Raw genomic sequence first — 24562 nt, forward strand, 5'->3', positions numbered from 1 at the left:
CATGATATGGCACAAGTAAATGTTGACGAAGAGAGAATATTGGCACGAAACAGTCTCAACTTGATGTTGGTGTTGAGATAGTTGAAAGAAGATTTCATGACCCGCTGAACTCCTTGACGTTCTTCGGACAACACAGCATGAAGAAGGTCGTCGACAACAAGAAGAAATAATTTTGCCGACAGAATGCACTCCTGACGGACTTCGCTTTTGACTTCAAACTCGGCTGAGACTTTACCTTGGTGCAGCATGTAACATTTTGTCCAAAAATGTTCCGCAAGATGTTGATGTGATCAGATCATCAGAGTGGACACCAATTTCCATTTTAACGATCAAGTTTTAGAGATGTTCTTTGATATGTTCCAGGTAAGGCCGTAGAGAGAAAATCCGGTACCCGTTCCTGGACTGCTTTAATAAGGAACCTCAGACAGAGGTTCACCAATCCGATATCACTAAAAGCCTATCCTCTTGGCCTACGCCATCATACAACGAATGCTGCACTTATAGACTTTCCAGGCTAAATCATATTCACCACAGATTAAATTACCCGCCCACCGAGTCGAGGTTAATCCACTATCACTGTTATACAGGGTACGACAAATTAGGATCCGAAATGAAAATTATTGGAATCATACGGGTCAAGGGTGATAAATTTGCGGACCTGGGATGAAAATTATGCACCGCTTCCCCTTTTAGATAATCTTTTCTTTCATTGAAAGTTCTATTCTGAGCCTCCGAGAAAACTCCGGCTCCAGGGGGAACCCCCTTTTTTCGTCTCTCCTCTGGTTATAGGATCATTTTAGTGAATTGATCGCAAAAATGATTTCGCTTTTATTTAGAGATGCAGTCTATATCCGCATGTTATGGTCATTTCATCCACAACGGAAAGAACTCCACCGAATTTTATACCGTCCAGGGACGGACCAGGAACTTATGTACATTCCAAAGACTAATTTGTGTCCTTATACGATAGCTTAAGGTCGTAGACGTGAGGTAAGGCTCTACCCAAGGCACTGTTTCGGTAGTAAGACAGTTTCGAAATTTGCAAGTTATTAGCCCAAATTTCGAAATGAGACAAGCAAGTTAAAAAACACTAAATAGACAAAAATAGAAGTAGGAGTATTGATTAATAAGAACAACGATGAAACATATAAAGGATGCGAGGATCACTTGGCCTTAACTCTAAATCTGGTTGAAGTTCTGCCTCTTGTTTATGTAATGGCGGGTCACTGCCGCATGATGATATTAAGGATATCTCGGCCATGTAATGCTCTCAAGTGAAACAAAGCCGATGCCGATAATTGTTAGACGAAAAGGGGGACTATGTGAACATTGTCAGAAACGGAACCCATCTTGAGTAGAATCTTTGAAGGGATATTTTCACCTTGACAGTCGTCATCTATAAGATACTTTCCGCTATCTATGCCCAGAACATCATCGGCCCATACTGAATAGGCTTCACTCCAGGCAAATCAGCACGATATCATCAGATTTTCTCTCCGCGGCAAGCGTTGGAAAAACTGTTGGAATATGGCCATCAGTTGCGCATCTTTTCATCAACTTTAAGGCCGCCTATGACAAAACTGTACAAGGCCATGAGAGAATTCGGTAACCCGACGAAATTGATAAGACTGATTAGGCTGACCCTGACCAATGCCAGGCCAGAGGGCGTAAATTCCAGTCCATTAAAAACCTTCACCGTTCGAATCGGTTTCCCACTTCTTTTCTGGCAAAAATAAAAAAGCATATTTGTTGCGCAATTTAATATCCTATTCCATTGATCGATTTATAATGGTTCTCTTAAAAAAGAGGGAGCAATATAAATAGCTTTGACTCAACTCAACGAAAAAATGAATAATCGAAAGATGAAATTGTCTGTTTATCGAGTTATTTCGAGCATATTTCCCGGATATTGTTACGGTGGCAATTTTCCAATTGAATAGCTAAATAAATGGACTTGATGACATTTCTCTCAAACATTTTTATGGGAAACTGAGTACATTCATATTTCTGAATTCAAATTGTCTGTCAATCATGCATCAAATAAACACTGGAAATGATTCGTTGATTATTTTGATTATTATTTGTCATGACCTCGACGAAGAAAAATGGACTAATGTATTGGATCTTGCGGCATCCGAACGCTCAGCAGAACAGATACATTAAGAGAACTTTTCCAGGGAGTCTCGGGATGTAATATAAACATCCTGGCGGTCCAAGAAACCAAATGCCATACAAGTAGAAATGACTCGGAAAGCAGAGAATTTGAAGTAAAATTCTTGGATTTTTCTCTGATTATTGACAACACGGTGGTTAAGGAGGTAGACCCTGACAATCTCGTTGTCCTGGTTTCGAATCCTGGACAGCCTGTCTCGGTCCACATTATTAAGTTTGATGTAGGGAAACTGAAGGATAGAGTGACTGACGGGAAAAAAGGCAATATCAGTAGGGAGACTGTATGAATGCTCTATATTTTAGGAAGAAGTGAACCGGCTTAGACGCACGGAGATGCTCAGGAGCACAATATCAGGGAACAGTCTCCACGAAGCAAAGAGTGATAATGGTCAGCGATTGCTCTCGACATCGACACAGGACAGTGAGGATTTGCCAATACACGACGAAATGATTGCTTCGACGGGGGATGAGCCGATCGAACAAGTAAGAAAAAGATCCATACGAATAATACATAGAACGACCAACTCGAGCGAAGAAAGAAAAATATTACGAGCTGTGGTGATTTCCAAATAAAATATAAATTATCCTAGAAATCTTCGTAAACTACGCTGTAACAATTACAAAGGCGTTTCACTGTTGTGTTCGTCATACAAAATCTTGATAAAATTCATTGGAAAACAGCTAAGGCCGTATACTTAAAACATCACTGGTGAATACCAAGGTGCCCTCGGAAATGAAAGTAAAGCGAGTAAACATTTTTACTCGGTCCTCTAGATTCTGAAATAACAAAAAATAGACAACAAGAGCAACTTCTACATATACACTATCATAAAACCCGTCCTACTGTTTGGCTGTGAAAATTGCTAGTTGCCATAACCCCTTATGTGGGGCATAACGCGTCATCTGCACCTACGAGCTATCGCTGTCGCTTACTGACAATGCACTTCTGCTACCTCCATGCTTTTCCGAGCAGCTCATACTTCACCTCCGCTGTTCTACTCCACGTAGTTTTAGAGGTATCTCCTCATTCACCGTCCTGAGATAGTGGATTCTATGGCATGGTATAATCCAGAATAGAGTTGTCACCCTTCCTTCATGGTCTGACCTATCCACTATCACTTCCACTTTCCCATCAACACGTCCACCTTAGGTCAGAATACCCTGACAATATCGCCCATTGAATCCTCCTACGACTTCAAAAGCCAGCATATAGAAGCTCACCGATACCGAAATAAAGTGTTGGTAGCAAGATGCAATCCTGGTGGACTCCGCTTCAAATTACTCAGAGGTTCTATCTCGATTAAGCACGTAACATTTTATTCCATCATATGTCGCTCTGATAATAGCTGATAGTTTCTCCAAAATGGCCCTCTTACGTAGAGCATTCCAGATACATTCCACAATGATCCCAAGACTGTTAATGTGTAGAAGATGCAGAGTGGACATCAGCCTGCTATCAGTTAATCCCACTTTGTTGCGTTCCAGGATGAAGAAAGCACAGAAATACCACTCCAGATACCGCACTGAAGGCGGGTGCATTTTTTCGGGACTTCCACTTGCCATGTCATCTACAATAGGTGGAATATTACAGGATGTTGTCGTGGTGAACGGCTTTTTCTACCTCTTCGGCTACTCATCATCGCGGGTGAGAAGCCTAGCCGCTCCTTAAATTTATCAACCCACCCCCACGTTTCGGCAGTCAGCCAGAATTTTAATGTCCTTTTGGGACGTAACCGACAGCTTCACCAGCACCACCGGCTAAACCACTTTGGTTGCTGGTCTTGTACTCGTCAATATTTGAAATTGGTGTCGTTTGCACAGCAAGAAAATTTTCCCTCTGCTGGATAACAGTCGGATCGCTGAGGCGGCCGGTATTGAATTTGGCGAACCGACACTTTGCTCTCCTGCGATCAGAGGAGCAAAATGTCATGCAAGCGAAAGCAAGCGACCATCAGATGATGACCCCTTTTGAGATCGATGTCAACACCACTTTTGTTACGCACATTCGGTTACCTCCCAATCACATGTCCGAACAAGATATTGCCATGATCCACCTTGGCATTTAGATCGTTCATCACCATCGTGCGATTGCAATAGAAAACATCCGTCTCCACTATATCGGAAATCACCGTTGCACAATTTTGATGCTCCTCAACATGGACCAAATCTTGTAGTCAAGATCCTGTTAGAAACCGACCTTGAGGCCAAGAGGCAGTAAGCGACAACAACAATCCGAAGTACCCTTCAAACTCCCAACATCTCACTTCGCTTAGGCACTGTTGTCGAGGAGCATGCACATATTTAAGAAATCAATCAAAAGCTGTTTTTGATAGCCAATGGTCGTTGGTAGCCGTGAGAAGTTTCGGTAGCAGAGATTTTGTCTAGCCCACCAATTTTTATCCACCTTAGTTGTCTTTAGCGAAAAACAGCGAATGCTTTAAGTGTATTCTTAACCTTTACCCTCAGGGCAGTCAAACTTGTACCGTGACAAAAGCATCCAAAAATTTGGCTAACATCTTTGAGCGTCAAGTCATACCACTCTAACTTGGCTCGTTAATAGAGGATTCATACTAGAGAACTAGATACAACACGAAGTTGTACTAAATCTTTAACGAGCCAGCTTGGCAAGCTGCCCAAGTAGACAAGGCAACTAGTGGAGCGTATGGACAAAGGAAGAATCTCTAAGAGCGCGTTGAAAGGTTAAACTTGAGGATTTTAGCTGGAAATTTTCCAAGTCTTTCAAATCATGGTGCGGCTCAGTTAGGATGGATCTTCATTGGATTTAGATAGAAATCCCCTCTTATCAATGGTTTTAACTATTCCCAAGGTTTTCTCCTCGAAATCATAGTCTTTCCTGGCTGAAAGGGCAGCACGGCGATTGGAAGGCTTTTCGGATAGTGCTATTTATATTTGGTCAAGTTGGCATTACCCCTGCACTTTAAGGGGACGTGACGGGTTCAATTTTTGTAATTTTTTTTTTATAATTGATTTTGGATTATGTATGTTCAAATATGAAAATATGTGGTAAGAATATGAAATTCATATCCAATTTTAAAAATGAGTAGCCAGTGTATATAGCGTGGCGGGTTCAAAACGCCTGCCTTATATGTGTGTGTTACACATTCTCGTTATGATAATATGTTGTATAAATAGAAGGGAACACTTTGGAAACTGTCTTTGCCGGTTTTTGTACTGAAAAGTCTGCACATCGTTTTTTAGATTGGGGTGGAAGATTAACAAAAAAAACTACTTGACCATTCGCACTGAAATTTTAATATGGCATAGCAATAGAATAAACCTCGGAGACGGGGATAGTTGCTAAATATTCTGATTAACTTCAGGTTTTTTGACACCAAAAACCGAAAAATTTTGTTATTTTGTAGGGAAAGTTTTTGATTGTGGTTCATTCTATAGAGAACTTCATGCTGATTAAAACCCGGTTTTTTGTTTTTTTTTTTCTGACGTTTCAGTGACCCGAAATCACCCACGCCCTCAATTTTTGACGTTTTATTAAAAAATCTGTAGCAAACAGAAACCAGCCTGGAAAAATACATAAATCATTTCTATTAGAACTTAAACATTCATCAAAATATCTGTCTTTTTTCTCAAAAATAAACCGTTTTAAAAAGAAAAAAATCAAAATTTGAACCCGTAATTTCCTTATAAATGAGTCTCTGTAATGCAGTAGAATTTACTTTCAAAGAATTAAACGATTCTAGGGCGTTGACGTATTGGACGTGTTGGACATGTGGGATCAGAGGAACAGAGTTGAATGTAACGACATATAGCTTTCGAAATTTCTGATGATTTTAATATCAGCAAAGTGTCGCTGTTTATAATTTGGGTTGAAGCGAGTTCTAATCAAATTAAAAGGCGCTAGAAGAGGGACTAGAAATTCCCTAGTGGCATTGGGCGTAAGACTCACCTGGTCTGGTCAAACTCGTTGATATCTGCGTTCATGTTCTTATGTGCTGGTCACTCGCCGTAACTGGCGGGATGCCAATTACGGTCGCAGTTTCAGCAGTGCGGTGTTTCTGTGTTGCGGTTTGGACATTTCACAAAAAGATGGGTATGTGTACATTTAATGCACCTGTTTTGGATCGGTAGTTAAAACAACGGATACTATCAGTGATTTTCTGGTGAAGGGTATATTTCAAACTGGAAACCTTGTTGACCTCTTGAGAGGGCTTGAAATTAGCAATAAATAGGACCGATTGAGACGTTATTGTGAATCAATGATAATCCTTGCCGAGAGGAGCCTTTTCGTCAATGAGCAATTGGCTTCCGAAATATCAATATATACGAATAACACAGTCTTTTCGTTTTATTCAAACACTGAGGACAACCAAAAACTTCAACGCCAAAAAGAACGTATCAAAATGTAACACGAGAACATAAAATTTAAAAAGTTCATAGCTACTATTACTGTGAACATCAGATTCTTAAAACTATGTCTTAAGTCCAATGTCTCCTCAGGAAGCCATATAATTAAGTTAGCTCGTCAAGAAGCGGTGAAAAACTTGAAAAGCGAACTAAGAAAAACAGATCACTAATAACACTATCAACCCTCTTTAAAGAAAATTAGATAATACAACTCTTCGGGCATACCATCAACATCTGGAACTAGTCTGCGGTTGATATTTTTCAACCAAAAAACGTGGCCGACAGCGATATCGTCCCTAGTTACCTCAAACCCCCTACCAATATAAATCAAACGGATGGAAAAACGATTAAGGAATCTGAGTGAAATTATGCGGTATTTCCAACGATTAATTATCTGAAATAATAAAAAACTTGTTGTTTCTTTTTCGTTGGAGTGGATATTTATTCTTGCAAATACCGATATTTCGGGAACCACTTGTTCCCTTCATCAGTGCTAACAAGTCTTATTAGCACAAGAATAAATATCTACATCAAAGAAAAGAAACAACAAGTTTTTTATTACGTCAGATAATTAATCGTTGGAAACACCACATAATTACACTCAAAAAGACAATCACAGTTACGGGAGGGTGACCAGATCACCGAGTAATACTCGAGGGTATTCCTCACGAGGGAATTGAAAAAAAAACTAAGGAGGGTTGGATGGAGTTAAAATCAGAGGAAAAGCGAAGTATAAAGCCTGACAATTTTGCAGCTCGACTGATGACATTGAAGCAATTGGTATCAAAGCGGAGCTTATTGTCGAACGTGACCCCGAGCTCTTGAGTGGAATTTAATCAGGATAGGGAATGCCCGATAAGAGAGTAGGAAAAAGCAGTGGGTGAGGATCTTAGGGAATAGCATATAGAGTGACACTTTCTGACGTTTAGCACTAAACCATTAGTCGAGCACCAATGAACCAGAGTGTCCAGGTTAGGTTGAAGGGAAACACAGTTCATAGGTGACGATATAGCGGAAAACAACTTAAGCTTGTCTGCATTGAGCAAACAGGGACAAGTAGGGGAAGAAGGTCGTTAATAAAAAATAAAAATAACAAAGGACCCAGAATAGATCCCTGTGGGACGCCAGAGCAGGGCGAAAAGGAGCGGGAAGTACAGCCGTTAAAAGAGACGCGGCAGAATCGGCTGAAAAGGTAAGAGGCAAGCCATAAGTGGTATGAGAACGTTTAGAGACGAGAGTTTGGATAGAAGTATCTTGTGATTTACAGTGTCGAAGGCTGTAGCGAATTCAGTGTAAATGCCGTGAATTTAGACATTTGGCGACAAAGTTGGTAAAGTAAAGCAGGTTGGAGGCAGTGGACCTACGTTTAACGAAGCCGTGCTGCTCTTTCACTATGTGTTGGCCAAAGTGGGTGGACAACCAGTCGCTGACATATCTTTCCGGGATTTTGGAACAAGAGGAGAGGAGGGAAATGGAACGGTAATTCTCGGTAATTCTTAAACCATGTGATGGAAAGAAACTAAATTTTAATAATTATTAATTGGAATGGTGAGAAGGGAGAACTAAAAATTTATAGTAATGGCAGTAATAGATATGGGGTATTGTAGGATTGTAGAGATATTGCGGGGTAGGCGTATTCGATGGAATGGACATGTATGATAATTCGCACTGTTGAGAACTCACTTGTCAAGATTGGTCTGAATATCGATCAAAAGGTCGGCAAAAACAATGACGGCTTGATATGCTATCAGGCGTATGACTGAGTATAGAAATGCTATGCTGATGACGGGCTGCACCAATTCGATCCGAATAAGCGGTTCTGCTTCAATACAAATTGCAGCTAAATGTTGGCCAATTAATGAAACTAATTGATTAATGACTGACGTTAGAAGGTATAAGGTACAAAAAATGTTAATACAATACTTAGCTCTTTTTTGTCCTTAAATAAGATTTTTTTGTGGAGGCGTGTAGTTAACATTTAGCTCACTCTTCCAACTTGACTAAGCCTAATGCTCTATATGCTTTTGTTTCTTTAATTTATTCCCTTAGATGCTTACATTTATATTTTCGTCAAGGGAAAGTGCAATTAGTTATAAATAAAAAGAAAAAGAGGACATACAATAAGAGGTATCTTACATGTCAATCTCAAATCAATCAGGAAAAAAACCACATCTCCTTCTCTCATTATATGGCGTTTGAATCGGTAATAATTGTTTAGAAAGCATATTCTCATCCAAGGTTATAAATTTATTTTACTAAACACGTAAATACGTAGTTGAAACTGATCGCTTTGAGTTTAATAGCAGCTATTACGCTATTGAAATCACAATAAAATTATCCAATTTCACAACTCCCAGATGAAGCAAATTACCAGAGACATGTGGAAAATGGGAATCTCATACCATACAGAGACGACAAGAATTCCCTGAATTCACTGAAATGTATATAACACAAGTACCACATGCCATTTGAAATGAATTTTCGAAGAATATTACCTTTCCCTCTCGGGGAACTGTGAAAGTAAATTAGAGGCTTTGCTCCATACCATTGATTCTTAGCTTCCGGCATCCAAACCCCAGGATCACCTGGTACGCACCAGACGATTCCAAATGAAAAGGATTTTGAATGTAAACTTCAAAGTACACGGGGCTAATCCCATTAGGAATTAATGAAATAGATTCAATCCAAAGCCTGCATGAGAACTTAGTGTTTTTCATTAGCATAAAGATGGCAATTCCGATTCCCTGTAGTCCCCTAAATTATCCATTTAGTTGAGTTGGTATTGGTAGCGGAGCCGGCGTCTTTAATTAATTGATAGCTACCCAGCAAGGGGTCTTTCTACACGGTAAGTTCCTAATAAATATTTGAATATACGTGGACGAAAAATAGGTTTCTCCTTTGTTCCTAATCCTGACCCAGAAATTACCGAAAATAATACCGTTCCGTCGCAGCGTAATCTATAGCGTAAATTGTATGCTTATTACGAATATATTGCGTTTTCGAAGGGATTCCCTTTTTGAGGTTGGTTGGCTCAAAATCCAGAGCTTTTGGTAATTATATAGTTGGAAAAGGATATGGTGACCAAGAAAATTTATATGGTGGTGTGTCGATTTAATCAACTATTCCACGCTGAAGTTTAGGCGAAAAGGCAGAACAAATTCTGTGAAAGTTGGAATTGTAGCCTTGGAGGAGTTTATTTTGCCTCGAGTAAACTCACAAACAAATTAGTTCGTAAAATTCTTAATAATTAGAGATCTTCCGACGATCCTTTTGGGAGAGTGGATTATGCATGCAATGGAACCGTAAACCTTTCTTTGGATATCTTGTCTATCCACTGCTACCCTCATCTTATAACTACTTGCAATTAAATGATTGGCGCAACGTATTATTTTCATCCTCTCTAACCCACCCCCTACTTAAATTGCTACGACAATTGACTTACCAATATGGTCAGAGCGTTATGCTATTGTAACGGAAGGTCGCGGTTCGAACCTCAAATCAGTGTAATAATCCCGAGCGGAGGCAATCACATTGCGTCCTGGTGTTCGCTATGGTTCTTAAAGTGCCCTACCACGCTTTAAGGCCCCAATGCAAAATTGATTATTGTGCCATCGATTATTATTATATGATAATACGCATATGAAAGTAGCCATCACTTTTTAAGGGGAGGGAATGACTGCCGTAAGTTTTCACTTTACCATTATGATCGAAAAGTACCTTCCCTTTGAGGAACCATACCTTTTTAAAGGAGAGTGACCATTATAATGATATCAAAATAGTCACATTTAAAACTTTTTAAGGGGGAAGACCGCCGTAATTCTTCAATGGAATTGGAGAGAGATGCTTACTTGCTTGCTCTTCCTCCTGCATACCAGCCACTACTAAAACAGGCCCCATAACTTTTTAAAGCAGAGTGACTCTCATGGACTTCCAACGAGGGTCAATCTTTTACGACATATTTTCCATAAAGAATTACAAATGGAAAAGCATTCTTTGATTAGTGGAGATGCATATTTCGCAGGTCCGATATTCTACTTTATTGTCCAGATCTCCAGCAATTCGTTCATATTCTAAGCTCCAAAAGAGAGGAAGCAGATATTACAATAGCTAGAATCGACCTAGAGGGGAGAGCTGCCAAAAAAACCTTCAAAGTTTTCGAAATTGACCGTAAAGCTCAAGCCGCATATACCGAAGCTGCATTGAAATATCCCGTTGACACCCACTTGTACGCCTCTGCGCTAGCCAAACTCGGGAATTTTGGGAGAGAAGTCCTTTTGGATAATTTAATCCCCCACGTGTCCCTTTACAAAATTCCACTTGTCCATATGTGAGACCACACTCGAACTTGAAATAAACAAACATCGAATATCACTCGAACCTAGCGGAAAAAACAAGCGTAGCTAAAATAGGAAAACAAAAAAGAAAATCGATTCGATCGCTCGGGTGGAGCCATAAAACTGGAAACCAAAGTGCTGTAATCGATAGTAAAGATTCACGACACATCAGATCTCAATCGATGCTTCTCCTACCTCAGATTTTCATGAATTTGCAGTCTTTGGGGTTCTCGCCCTCATTGGCGTTCGCAGGCCATAAAATTCAAGTGTGAATTTGCGGGAGTTAGATAGGAGAAGAGAACCAAGGACTCCTAAAATAATCCAAAATAAAAAAAAAATTTTAAATTAATTTTTATATAGAAAAAATAATAAAAGTAACTAAATGGACATTTGCTGTTGGAAAAGTAATAATTATATAAAACAAATTAACCAACGAGGAAGCTTTACTTGCGAAGCGTATAGCTTTATTTGTGTCCTTCGTCGCTGAGTTCTATCTTTCCAACTTTGCTCCACCAACTCCTCAAAGAAAGAAAAGCTGAATCGGGGAACCAAACATCAAACATCAGCTGAACATTCATCCAACCAGCCTTTTTGATGCGAAAAATCTCTCAATATCAACTGTTTTCGCAATAGTCCGAAACAAACGCTGAAAGTGCATTTACTAATACACAGCATAGCATGTACATGTGGAGCCATGCTATGCATGATAATGACAACAATAAAAAGAAAGGTTTAGTGAGAATTTGTGAATATTTGAAAATTTCTACTTTAGACCTGAAAATATTTAAATGGATTTTAGGATTAGAGGAAATTTAAAAGGTTAGAGGGTTTTCCTACCGAAATTTGAATAGAAAATTAAAACGATCATCTATTTACTTATTAACACATAAAATACTTTGAATGCCGACATGAGAAGTAGGAATTTGGAAGAAGGATTATGAAGGTGCTGCGAGCTAGAAAGATCCAGAATGGGAACCAGTCTAGTTCAATTAGTATTCTAGTTACGGGGTGCTGCACATCTCCTCATCAACCGAAGTTTAATGATGACCATTTGGAGTGTAGCACAGCGGTTAACTCTGGAGACTAATTAAAGGGCCGATAAATGTAAAACAGCCCACTCCTCTGGTAAGGAAAATTGATATCTGATTCAAATGGTAAACTGTTCAAAGGGCTATTCTAAACTTTAACAATAGTAAGATCACAGGAACGTCCCGTTCTAATCTACATGGCAGAAGTGGTTGGTTAGTTTAATTGGCTAGCGAAAGTGGTAGTAGAAACCATAACATTGTAATGAATAGTGGAATTTATAAACTAAAGCGGGGCTGTACCACTCCAAAAAAGTTCAAAGAAATGATATCTCTGACAATTTGGGAAACGATGTTACTTCGTGGCAGTAGTAACGTCATGCGAACACCCTGGTGATCCAATTTTGGGGGTCTGGATCCGTGGGTACGTGAAAAATAGCTGGACAGTCAAATGCAACAAGACTAAATCGACCGATCCTTGCATTGCACAAAAACATCCTCAAAAAAATCCGTTGACATTGTACCCCTGGATAACCTGAGAACTGTCCAATTGGTAAAACGTAAGGAGCAGTATCTGACAAGCTGAAGAGGATGTGTTGAGACATAAGCAGCAGAGAAGCAAGAATAATTGGTTTGAAGAAGAGTATTGAGAAACAATAACGAACAAAAATGAAACCTGTCAAGTGTTTCTGGAAAAATGTACCCGAAATAGGTAGAAAAATAGGAGCAACTTAGAGAACAGTAAGAAAATCTGCAGAAGAAAATAGCATAAAATTAATGGACTGACAGTTGAAGACGGTTTCAAAAGTAGACGATCAACTAATACTGAGAATAAAACTTTAAGGCATATTACCTCTGTTTAGATTTCCTGGAGGTTTACAATAATATTAATCGTAACTCTTTGTATAAACTATTGATGGAATTGACATTCCCTCCGAACTTGTTTCATCTAGTTAAAGTCACAATGTAGAATTAGAGTGCCAGATCAAAGTCGTATTTTAAGTTACAGACTTTGTGAAATCAGAGCTAAGTTTGAAGCAAAGTAAAATTACATCTATAGATCGGAATGGAAGGTAAATAGTAAAATCCGGTAAGCTAATAGCTTAAATCGAAAGTGTTGATATTGTGACAAGACGTTGGATATGGCTTATAAAGGTATTCCAAAAATTAATGAAGATACGAGAATACTATAGCGGGTATTCAAAGGACAAATGTACTGATCTGAAAGATCAGGAAGAGCCTGATGGATAAGCAGGATTGACGTAGGCAACGAAATGCTGCTGGATATTACAAATTCCTCGGTCAGACTTTGTTCGGAGCATACGGACGAGAGTTGGTTAAAATAAAAGCCTGATTAGTCTAAACCTGAAGAAAAGCCTGAAGCTTTCCTTGCAGTAAAGCCGTATGTCTTTTGGCCACCGGACACGAATGCTCGTGCAAATGGGATGAATAGTTTGGTGAAGAGCGCCAGCAGGTCCTTGATGAGAAAAAGGCTCAATATCAACAATATCAGAAATGTTATTGAAAACATGGAACAGATAAGAGATTGGTAGGCCCAATATTACGAAGAGCTACTTAAAGGAACACTGCAATCCCAACACATCGGCACACCTGCCTCACCGCGTATACTCAAAAAAGTCAGTGATGCACTTAAAATACTCAGAAGATGTACGAAGATGGCGAACAAGCTTCATGGGCTTGTAAATACTATTTATTCTGAAGAAACTATGCCGGAAAATGAACGCAATGTGTGATTTGCCTTATTTACAAAAAAAGTGGCAAACTCAACTGCGATAACTATGGAGGGATATCGTTGTTTTGTAGATGCTATAAAGTGTTATCAAAAATAATCGAGAGAAGTTTTGAACCCTTCTCAAAAAATATTGCTGGTGAATGTGGAAAGTCAGCGATTTATCAGAAATTTTCAGTAAAACAGTCCATTAATTTCTTGTCCATTATTTAATACCGCGCTAGAGTAGATTATTTGACAGATATCAGTGGATCTAAATTGTACGTTACTGTATAAATCATTCAAGATAGTGGCCTATACCGATGATATAAATATCTTGACACCATCAAAAAATAACGTGAACGGGGCCATGGTAAAGTTTGACGAAGTAGCGAAGGAAGTTGGGCTAAACATAAAAGAAAAGGAGGCCAATATGTTGATATAAATCAGGAAGAAGACCCCAGTCGGATAAAATGCGACACGAAACGATTTCAACTTCGAACCATCGACAGTTGTATGTATTTAGGCACAAGGCTCACAAAAGATGACAACGAAATAGACGAAATCAACAGGTGGAACAAGTAAGTTGCTGAACTGAGAAATTGAGGAATGTTGGAAAAAGTGCCTCAAAGCTAGGGCGCGCTCTCAGCGTAGAAGAACGCATTTTAAATTTCAAGTGGCTTTCATGAAGAACAAAACCGAACAATTCTAGCGGATATATATCGAAACCCACTCTCAGTCATGGGGAGACGCATACACGAATGAACACTGCATTCTCAGAAGGCGTGAGGTTACCTGCAGTATATGTAAACCCCGACGAAATTCCCTAAGTGGTACATACATGGCGAAGTTTTGGATGCCGCAAAAGAAACTCGTTGAAAATAAAATTCCGGATGGAATCACAAATATCATCCAAAAAGTAGCAGCTAAGACAGCACCAGGTATGTTTGCCCAAACTTTTAAAGCATGCCTTAACAAAGGAGAATTTCCCGAGCGGTCAAAGCTGCATAAGTTGATACTCATTCCGAAGTCAGGCCAATACTATTGGCAAACTATTCGAACGAATAATATAATACTGCTTCGTACTACGGAAAAGATAAGATGCCTTTCTGACAAGCAATTCGTGTTTCGTAAGCCGAGATAAACTGTCAACGTAATCAATATAGTAATTGGCCTGGCTCCAGTTGGAACCGAAGAAGCTACCCAGTGATAACTTTAATTGCAAACAATTTTTTCGACAGAATTCAGCAGAATTCAAGAAAATTATCGAAACTCTAGTCGGTCAAACTATGGGCGTCGAAATACAGGTACGCATTTTTGCCAAATTATTCCTGGGGAGAAAACTATACTGCAATTTTAACGATTAACGGTAATATATCCGACAACTTACGGTATGGCACAAAATTCCGTCATAGATCCCTTAGTGCGATTAATTCATTCCTCACAACGCTAAAACCAATGCCTTCGCGGGTGGTATTGGGATAACATTAGATACAAAACCTCTAGACACCTAGAGATTTATGAGAACGAAGCGAAAAATTCTAGCATGCTGAACATAAAACAAAAGTAGTCCTGATCAGCAAAATAAGAAAGGAGACAACCGTGGAAATTTAAGTTGGCAAACAAATAATTTACTCTCAAGGAATGATAACAACAGAAGGGTTCACAATAAGCACATTGAGCTTATTGCTAAGGCGTTTTCTACCGCTGTAACGATCTCGAGGACATTACCGAATATTAGTGGACTAAGACAAAACCGAATAGCTGGAGGGTAGAGCATAAGACTGTCGTACGGAAAGTCGCGGTTCAAATCTCCTGGTGGTAGTGGGATTTGTATCGTGATTTGACGTCGGATACCAGTCGACTCAGCTGCGAATGAATGAAATACTCTAACATACTTCAAGGCCCTGATCTATTATAGATTGTTGCGCCAACGTTTATTATTAAGACAAAAACCAACGTATCCTTATTTCAAGGCAAGTTGGTTTCGACCAGTTCCAGTTTTGACAACTAGACTGGCAAGTGGAGGAAACTGGAAATGGTATATCGGCTAAGTGCACTCCGGACATCCCGCATTTTCCGGACAATATCAGTAGAAGCAGAATACCTATTAGCAGGGATGCTTCTCATAGATATTTTGCCAAACAAGCAAACTAGGAGATGATACAATTTTAAAGTGGACTTACATCGATTTGGTCACGACGATTCACCATACTAACCGAGATGCGTTAACATGCCTAAAAGTACGGAGCATTTTATATTTCATGACTCCACCGAGCAAGTGTGACGAACTGTTCATGAGCAGCGAAGGAAGGAAAAATTTAGAAGCAAACGTGCCTGAATGCCTAAAAACAGTCTTGCGCTGAGAGTCGAAGGAAGATGAGGTCATTTTTGTAGGTAATAGTTTGGAACTTTTGCATCTTCCGACCTTAATAAGGCTCCTTTTTCTTCAAAACCTTGAAAATGTGCACAGGAAAACAAAGTTCAGAATATATAAAAATTTAATTCGGCCGATCCTGTATTACGGTAGAAAGACGATAAATCATTCTAGATAGCAAAAAAATCAATGCCATCGAATATTGAATCCCCAGGAAAGCCTTAGCCCCGATAATAGTAGACACCGAATGAGACACCACATAAAGTTGTAGTTTTAAGATGAACCAGAAGCCACCATCCACATTACGATTCAGTGGGCAGGCCATAAAGAGCGTATGGACGACAAAAGAGTTCCCAGCTGCTTACTGAATCGCACGGTCGAAGGTAAACGACCATCTGGAAAATCCCGAAGCAGATGAAAAGACTCAGTGGACAATGGAAGTTACATCCTGTTAAGTTTCCGAAATGAGAGGACCGGTCGGTATGAGCGAGAGAGAATGTTCGATCGAATATGAAAATTTCAAACACGCATTTTTCTAGTGCCCAAGATTTTCTGGGAGAGAGAGCAACCAGATCTGGTGGTAGAAAACCCCGCAAGCGCTTATTTGACTAACGCATGAGTTCCAGAAACGCTTATTCTACAAATGCTGGAAACCCGAGAAAGGCAATAAGTGGCACCATAGTCTGCATCCACAAGGGATAGAGGAAGAAGGGGGGTTTTCTAACAACGAGACTTGTCATATTCTACACTCACACTTTTCGTACTTGTCAAGTTTTCCATCCTTTTTTCGTAATTAACATCCTCAAAAAATAGTATTCAAAACATTTTCCAATTTGTATGAGGAGTTTCTTGACACAAAATCACGCCATTACTTGCAACGGTGATTTTCATAGTACCCAGTTGCCCACAAAATGTTATGTCAGTAAGTGAACCAGACAGTCAGGCAGTAAAGCGATTTTGCAGCATTTTTTTTACTCGGCAGTAATGGAGGATATATTATTGACCTGATAGAAAAAAGGCCTTAGGAGAATGTTTATAGCATTAACGGCTGGGACCGATGAATTCACGTGATGAACGTGCGAGATGAGTCCTGGTCGAAAAAACGACGACCACGCTAAGGATTTCCATTTCGGTCTCAACGAAATAGCACTCTTAAAGTTAGTCGACCTACATTAATGTTGGAGAAAGGGAGAAATATTGAAGCAAGTCTTAAAGTTAAAACATTCCCTATTTCTGGCTTTCTCAAGTGCCTCGTTAACATTAAAAAATTCCAATCAACCAAAATCCCGGTCGTCATCATACTAAACTGATTCTTGAATGTAGCTAAATATCTGAAGAGTTTACTGAAATTTCCAACCTCCATTGATTATAGCGAAGGACATCAAAAGTAACATCAAAAACCTCAACATTACAAGAACTCGAGGCTGCGTTGTAAAAGGGCAAAAGTGAAAAACATAAAATTCCAAGGTTTCATAATCCTATTAACGCCGAATGTAGAAAGAATTTTCTCCGTCAGATATCACGATCTTGTGTAGTGCAGAATTAAAAAGGACGCTAAGCTTCATGCTATCACGTTCGCATAGCCAACAAGGACTATGACGTAGTCCCTGCCGCTACCCCGCGATATAGTCACGATGATATCCAGCATAATTTCTCGAGTAGACATGTATAGCGTGGGTGGTTTTGAGTGGATGGATTAGTTGGGAAAGATGAAAAACAAATTTAACGAACAGAATGTACTCACGTATGTATAGATACATATCTATGTATGTATGTGTATATGTATAAGCACTGTAGTGGCAGCCATGGGAATAAAACCATATTTACAAGTAAATAATGAAAATTCGATTCGATTGGGAAACTTTCACAAGATGTTGCCGTTGACTGGTGTTGGTCATAACGTAGAAAAGGAACAATTTGGTGAAGTTATTGGAGAACTGGTTAATGTTTCACTTCAATTGCAAATTGCTTTTCAGTTTGATTAGGCTGTAAACTCTTAACGATCTCACAAATTGTCTGTTATTGACTATTCCCCATAATAAAAATTTTCACTCCTACCTGTCTAATGACGTCACAGAAAGTTGTAAATGCGATCGAAAAGAGAGGATAGAAAAGACTCTCTATTTGGTAACTGGGAAGGACTCAATTTGCCGGTGCAGGAAAATGACTCGAAAGTGCCATAGCTCATCCGTGAACTGAAGATTACAAATTCATTTGTGATAAAAGTCGATGATACGAGTAGATATCAGTCTGTTTCTATTGACTTCAAGTAGGCAGATATCAATCTATGTATACTGACTCTAAGGACGCTTTCGCCAATGTACATAGAAAAATTGCCTGAAGTACTCTAAGCTCTTTTATTTCCATTTGCAATTTTTTCATCTCATTCATGGGGCTGCGTTTCAGTTTCATTATCATTACACATAATGCTGCGTAAATAATAAGTTCAAAGTAGACAACAAGCGAAAACAAGTCGAGAAAAGGTTTTGTGTTTCCCTATGTGAGGAGCATAACCTAGCTCTACATTGGCTGATAGCATTGGCTCGAGATATTTAAATCGCAATGGCAGTAACCCGCCCAGAACTGAGCGATTTAAATATCTCGGGTCAATGCTATCAGCCAATGGCGAATGCATAATGAAATTGCTTCACGCATTAACGCAACCTGGATGAAGTGGCATTCCAAAACTGGTGGTATCAGCGAACGTATCACAGCTAAAATTTACTGCAATGTCGTCCGTCTGCCGCTCTCTATAGTTCTGAGTGTTGGCCGACTATAAAAGGCAATGAACGGCGTCTTACCATAATGTTGCGTTGCATTAGTGGCGAGACACGTTTTGATCACGTCCGAAATGAGAATATCCGCGATCGATATGGGGTTGCACCGGTCGTGGAAAAACTACGAGTGAGGCGTTTTCAATGGTGTGGTCACGTAGTTCGCGCTAACGAGAATTCACTTGCCAATATTGGTCTGAACGAAGTCAATGGTAAGCAACCAAAAGGCTTGCCGAAACAACGGTGGTTTGATACGCTGGATGGGAATTTAAAGGCCTCGCGGTTAGGTCCTGATCAGGCGTTTGATAAAATGAAATGGCGAAACCGATCACGACGAGGCGATCCTGCTTGTAAACGGGACAAAGGCCGAAAAAAAAGTAGAAGATGTCAGGAGTAACGAGTGCACAACAGCTCAGTGTCACATAGCTAAAAATTCCATTGCCCTCTGTTTTTTAGAAAGCGATTTAAATAAATCTTTTGATGGATGAGTATTGATAATAGTCAACCTCATACGCTTCCCACTCTAAGTTTAATAGCAAATGCCAAGAATTTAACCTACATCAGATATAAAAAGGGCCGGGGAGAATTAGATTCTTCTTGGATGGAATTTTCATATCACTCGAATATCAACTATTCTCGTTATTTATGACGTCAGCATATTATTTGTATGGCTTAGGGTGCTGTTAATTCGCACGAAATTGATGAGCTTGAACTGCTATAGCTTTGACTTTTCATGAAACTTGACATGTGTATGCACGAGGCTGTCCTCTATGTCGGTACACCTAGAATGAGTTTTTCAGTCAATTTCTAAAAGTTGTATTATTATTAGTTATTATTAGTAAATTTATTTGAGTAGATACCGGAATGGAACATTTCTGGAGGATTAGATTTCACATAAGTGTTTTACACAAAACCATAAAAAGGGTTGCAGAGAAGTAGATTCTTCATAAATGCGACTTTAATATTTCATGAGAATGTCAATTACTCCCGTTAGTTATGATGTTAGCATCTCATTTGCTTTCTATCTGATAATATACTATTAGTAAATTTATCTGAGCAGATATCGGAATGAGACATATTTTGAGACCTAGATTTCATCTAAGCGCACCATCCTCATTTTTTTCTGAATTTTAGGTTGGGCAGTTTCCGAAAATGAGTCCTATCTCACTTTAAGTGCGTACATTTGACTCCTTACTCGCACACTTTGCAATTCACCACTAAACTAATATCAGTTGCGGAAAGTACTAGACCAGTTGCGGAAAGTACTAGACCTTTCATTCGATACCCTACACGACTATATCCACTGAAAAAAATTTTTGAATGCCCCGTTTGCATGTATGGGGAGCCCTCTTTAAAACTCCACCTAAATTTATGCCACTCACTGTATGCGTGGGATTTCATAGTTCCCACCTGTCCACCAAATTTCGTTCGGATCAGTTTAGTCGTTTTAAAGAAAAATGCGTGTGACAGACTAACAGAGAGACAGTGAATCGATTTTAATAAGGTTTTGTTTTACACAAAAACTTTAAAAGCCAGAATTTGAATTTGAAAAGCTGATGTTCAGCCATGACGTAGCAGCGACATATGTACATATAACAGCGAAAAATGTCACATACTGCACCAAGGGGGAATTTCCTTCGGAATTTGAAATTCAAAATGGAAAATGATAAATCAGTATTCTTGGAATTTAACGAATAGATATAATTTGCAGAATCAAAACACAGAAAAATAGTTGTACACATTTTCCGCCAGCTCTCATATTAATGTCGAAAATGAACGATGTGAAATCCGAAGACTTCCCAAGTCATTTTGCCATGGAACCCCGAGACTTCCCTAATAGGATTCCATAAACGTAATCTTCAATACTCCTACGAATTGCATACACTATTTCCATGATTAGTGGAATACATCACCCCAAAACAGTTCTGTGCAAACTCAAATCGCTTCACATGATTTAAAAAGAAAGGATTGATAATCCCAAAAGGACCAAGTGGAGATCTGGAACATCAATAGTGATTGCATAATATTGATAATATTTCCAGCAATCCAGTCAATTCTTCCGAAGCCATCAAAATATCAACCGACAACTATGTAGAGGCTATCAAACCAATTCCTTCTCTGCGCTGGAAGTTATCTTCAATGGAAATCCTCCCTGTTTTCTGCCGAAATCATACTCTAATTTACCAAAAAAGGTAACTCTAATCTATTGAATCATCATCATCATCAACGGCGGAGCAATCACAAGACACAACGGTTTTGCGCCAAAGTTCACCAATTCGATGTCCCTAAAAGCTGTCTGGCGTCCTGACCTACGCATCTATGCCATTCGTTCTTGCCTCGTCTTCTTTTTCTACCATAAATATTGCCCTTATAGACTTTCCGGACTGGATCATCCTCATTCATACGGATTAAGTGACCCGTTCACCGTAACCTATTGAGCCGGATTTTATCCACAACCTGACGGTCGTGGCATCGCTCATAGATTTCGTCGTTATGTAGGCTACAGAATCGTCCATCCTCATGTAGGGGGCCACAAATTCTGCGGGGGATTCTTCTTTCGAACGCGACAAATAGTTCGGAATTTTTTTTTCTAAGAGCCTAGATCTCCGAGGAATACATGAGGACTGTCAAGATCACTGTCTTATACAGTAAAAGCTTTGACCCTTGAAACGACAAGAAATAGGGACAATGACATCCCTCGTTAATAACTTGGAAGGGGAAAGAAGAATAGGCATCACACACGGCTGCGGCTTCGTCGAACCTGATAAAAACGATGAAGGGCTAAACATCGACATGATGCCATCGAGTAGGATTTACCAGCTTAAAAGCAGCCCCCAAGGACCGCAAATTACAACATGAATTCAGTAGGATATATGAAGTGACAGGTCCAAATTGTGAGAAGTGCTACATAGAACAAACTAAAAGACTGGTTTTGGTATGCTGGGAAGAGCACGAAAAAGAAGCGGAAACTGCCAGGAGAAAGAATAAGAAGAACACAACACTGCAATCAATGATATCACGGCACAAGATTGAAGAGAGACATAGCATCACGGGGGACAACGTAGAAGTCATTAAGTCATCAATTCGGGAACAGGAGGAAGGTGGACGCGCGCGAATTTTTTCAAAAATATCATCAACTTCAAGCATGTTGTTGAATTACTATGTATGTACTTTTTCGAAATCTAACTTCACGATCTTAAATTTTGATCGATACACTACAAAAAATTACATAACCTTTTTTTCCTCGAAATGCATAGAGATATTCGAAGCCGAAAATAGTCTGGGGTCAAATTAACCCTATGTGCAAAACATTATTCGTTGCATGCAGACAGCTTTAAGCTCATCGTAAAAATATGTCATTCACCACATACACGTGTGGTTGCAGTTCCTACCTTCCCACAAGTTCCCTGTCAATAGGTATTATCTTTTTTGGTGAAAAAGTGCATCTCGCAGACAGACAAGCAATGAAGCGACTTTATTAACGTTTTGTTTTGTGCAGAACCTTAAAAGCTAAAAGGCACGCTTGCCCTAAAGGATGCTCCAAACTGCAACGCAAATCCCCACTGACGTAGAGGAATCTGACTCTCACAGCTTATGGGCTGTGTAGGCGGACCTTTGCCTCGACATGGGGACTCAGGTCTCAGGCAGTAATGTGGATATATGTTGCTATCATTAGACCGATGTTCGTTTATGCATCCGTGGTGTGGTGAGTTAAGGTGAAGCAGAAGAGTTTTCGCTGTAAACTAGCCACACTGCAAAGAACTGTGTGTCTGGGTATCACCGGCGCCATGAGCATCACATCCGGCGCAGCTCTGAATGAATTACTCAATTAGCAGTCCTTGGATTTGTGTATTCAGTGCACTGCAATGAGAGCAGCTCATAGGCAAATTCGATTAGATCCATGGGAAAACAATGGACGTGGTGGCACAAACCATTGGAAAATTCATTAGGAGAACTGAATCTAGTTTTCGCAATGCCTTCCGATTCTCAGATCCCCATAAATCTGTTTGGTAAAAGATATAATGTTATCTTGAAACGGAGAAAAAACTGGGACGAACCAGAAGAATGCGAGTCAGGATATACTGACGTCTTCTACACAGATGGCTCATAGACAGAAAATAGTTCTGGAGCAGGAGTCTACCTCTCGAATAAAAACGAGAACTGGGCTTTTCCTTTGGGACAATACATGACGGTCTTTCAGGCTGAAGTGTATACGATCCTAAGGGCGGCAACTTGGATGATTGACGAGCGGTTGAAGGGCAGGCGCATCGCAATCTGTAGCGATAGTCAGGCTGCATTGAGGGCTTTGAGTAGTACTTTGATCACTTCAAAAATCGTTCAGGAATGTAGAAATCGATTGAATCCTGTTTCTAGATTCAATGCGGTGGATTTACTTTGGGTACCTGGTCATTGTGGAGTAGAGGGAAATTAAATTTCGGATGCGTTAGTAAAAGAGGCTTCAACTTTCCTCATGCCCGAACCGGTACCACCAATTGGGGTGTCGGTAGCGTTGGCTAATGCTGCTATCAAAAACTGGGAACAAGCTTCCTATAATGACAGGTGGTGAAGCGTTAATGCTGCTAGACAGATCAAACTCTTCCTGTCAGAACCAAATAAACATATTGCAAAGTTTATCCTGTCGAAAAGCGGGAAGACTTGCAGAAAAAAATTCACTAGCTGGGCATATGTTCAGAATAGGAATTATCTAAGATGATACGTGTCTATCCTGTCCACGGAATCCACAGAACATTTTCTATGTGAGTGCCCCGCTTATGGACGCATCAGGTATCAGATTTTTGGCTCTGATGTGCTTCAACTGTAGCGGATAACATTACATCCACTAACAGAAATCCTGCGATACATAAACGAATCCGGGATATTCCGTTAGGCAGGGGAATCGAGTACAATGGACCACTAAGTTCTGAGTGCTCAGAGGCTTTGCCTCTCCTCCACCTCAAACACATATACACACATACCACTGACGTAGACGCTGATGCAAAACTCCAAAAGAATTGAAAATGTTTTTTTTTTTTGAGAATAATGGCGTCCTAAGTCCGCATCAACTTAATGCTGCACCGGACCAAATGGGGAGCAACTTACTCCCTCTTTTTTTGGTCCACGGACCCCTCGTTTAGGGCTTAGCACCCAAACTTTACAAAAAATGTCAGGCGATGACGACTTTACGCTTCGGTCACGCTGCTCCCAGGGCAGAGGTGAGGCAGTGTCTGAGGATCTGCCTCTGCCCTGGTAAGAAACCGTAAAGCCGTCATCGCCTGACATTTTTCCAGAAGAACTATTAACGTAATCGAGCAATGTATACCATGACGCATATTAGGACTAATAAAGGAAGCCGCAGACTAGGAAATGAAGTACAAGATAATCGTACAAAATATACAATGAGGCAACCGCATAAGCTCTAGCCAAGCTACAGATGTTAAAATGCGTTGGCCACCTAGAGTGAATGGCGGTAGGAAGTAACCCCAGGCGCATCATGAAAGGCCAAGCATCCATTACTCTCCCGACAGGGGAGCTTCGTATGCAGTGGGAGGACGATCAGCGCAAACAGATAATTTTCAAACTGAAGAATCAGCGTCAAACCGATACAGCTAGAAATCGTTAAACTGAAACTGAGGAAGGGAATAAAACTGGAGGCGCAGGTCCTACCGCTACACACAGTAGGAAAAATGCGAAAGGAATTTCGACGACTGAAGTGCACTTGAAACGAACTACTCTTGCGAAACGTACACTAACCTAACCCAAAATACTTC

The 24562-nt window shown here is 39.9% G+C and overlaps 1 protein-coding gene across 1 annotated transcript in view; it reads right to left on the minus strand.

Moving 5' to 3' along the window:
- LOC119657254 (potassium channel subfamily K member 1-like) overlaps positions 1-24562 on the minus strand; it is a 114345-nt gene that overhangs the window by 88593 nt on the left and 1190 nt on the right. The window lies entirely within an intron of this gene.

This window comes from Hermetia illucens, chromosome 5 (assembly GCF_905115235.1).
Source record: "Hermetia illucens chromosome 5, iHerIll2.2.curated.20191125, whole genome shotgun sequence".
NCBI classification, from domain to species: domain Eukaryota; kingdom Metazoa; phylum Arthropoda; class Insecta; order Diptera; family Stratiomyidae; genus Hermetia; species Hermetia illucens.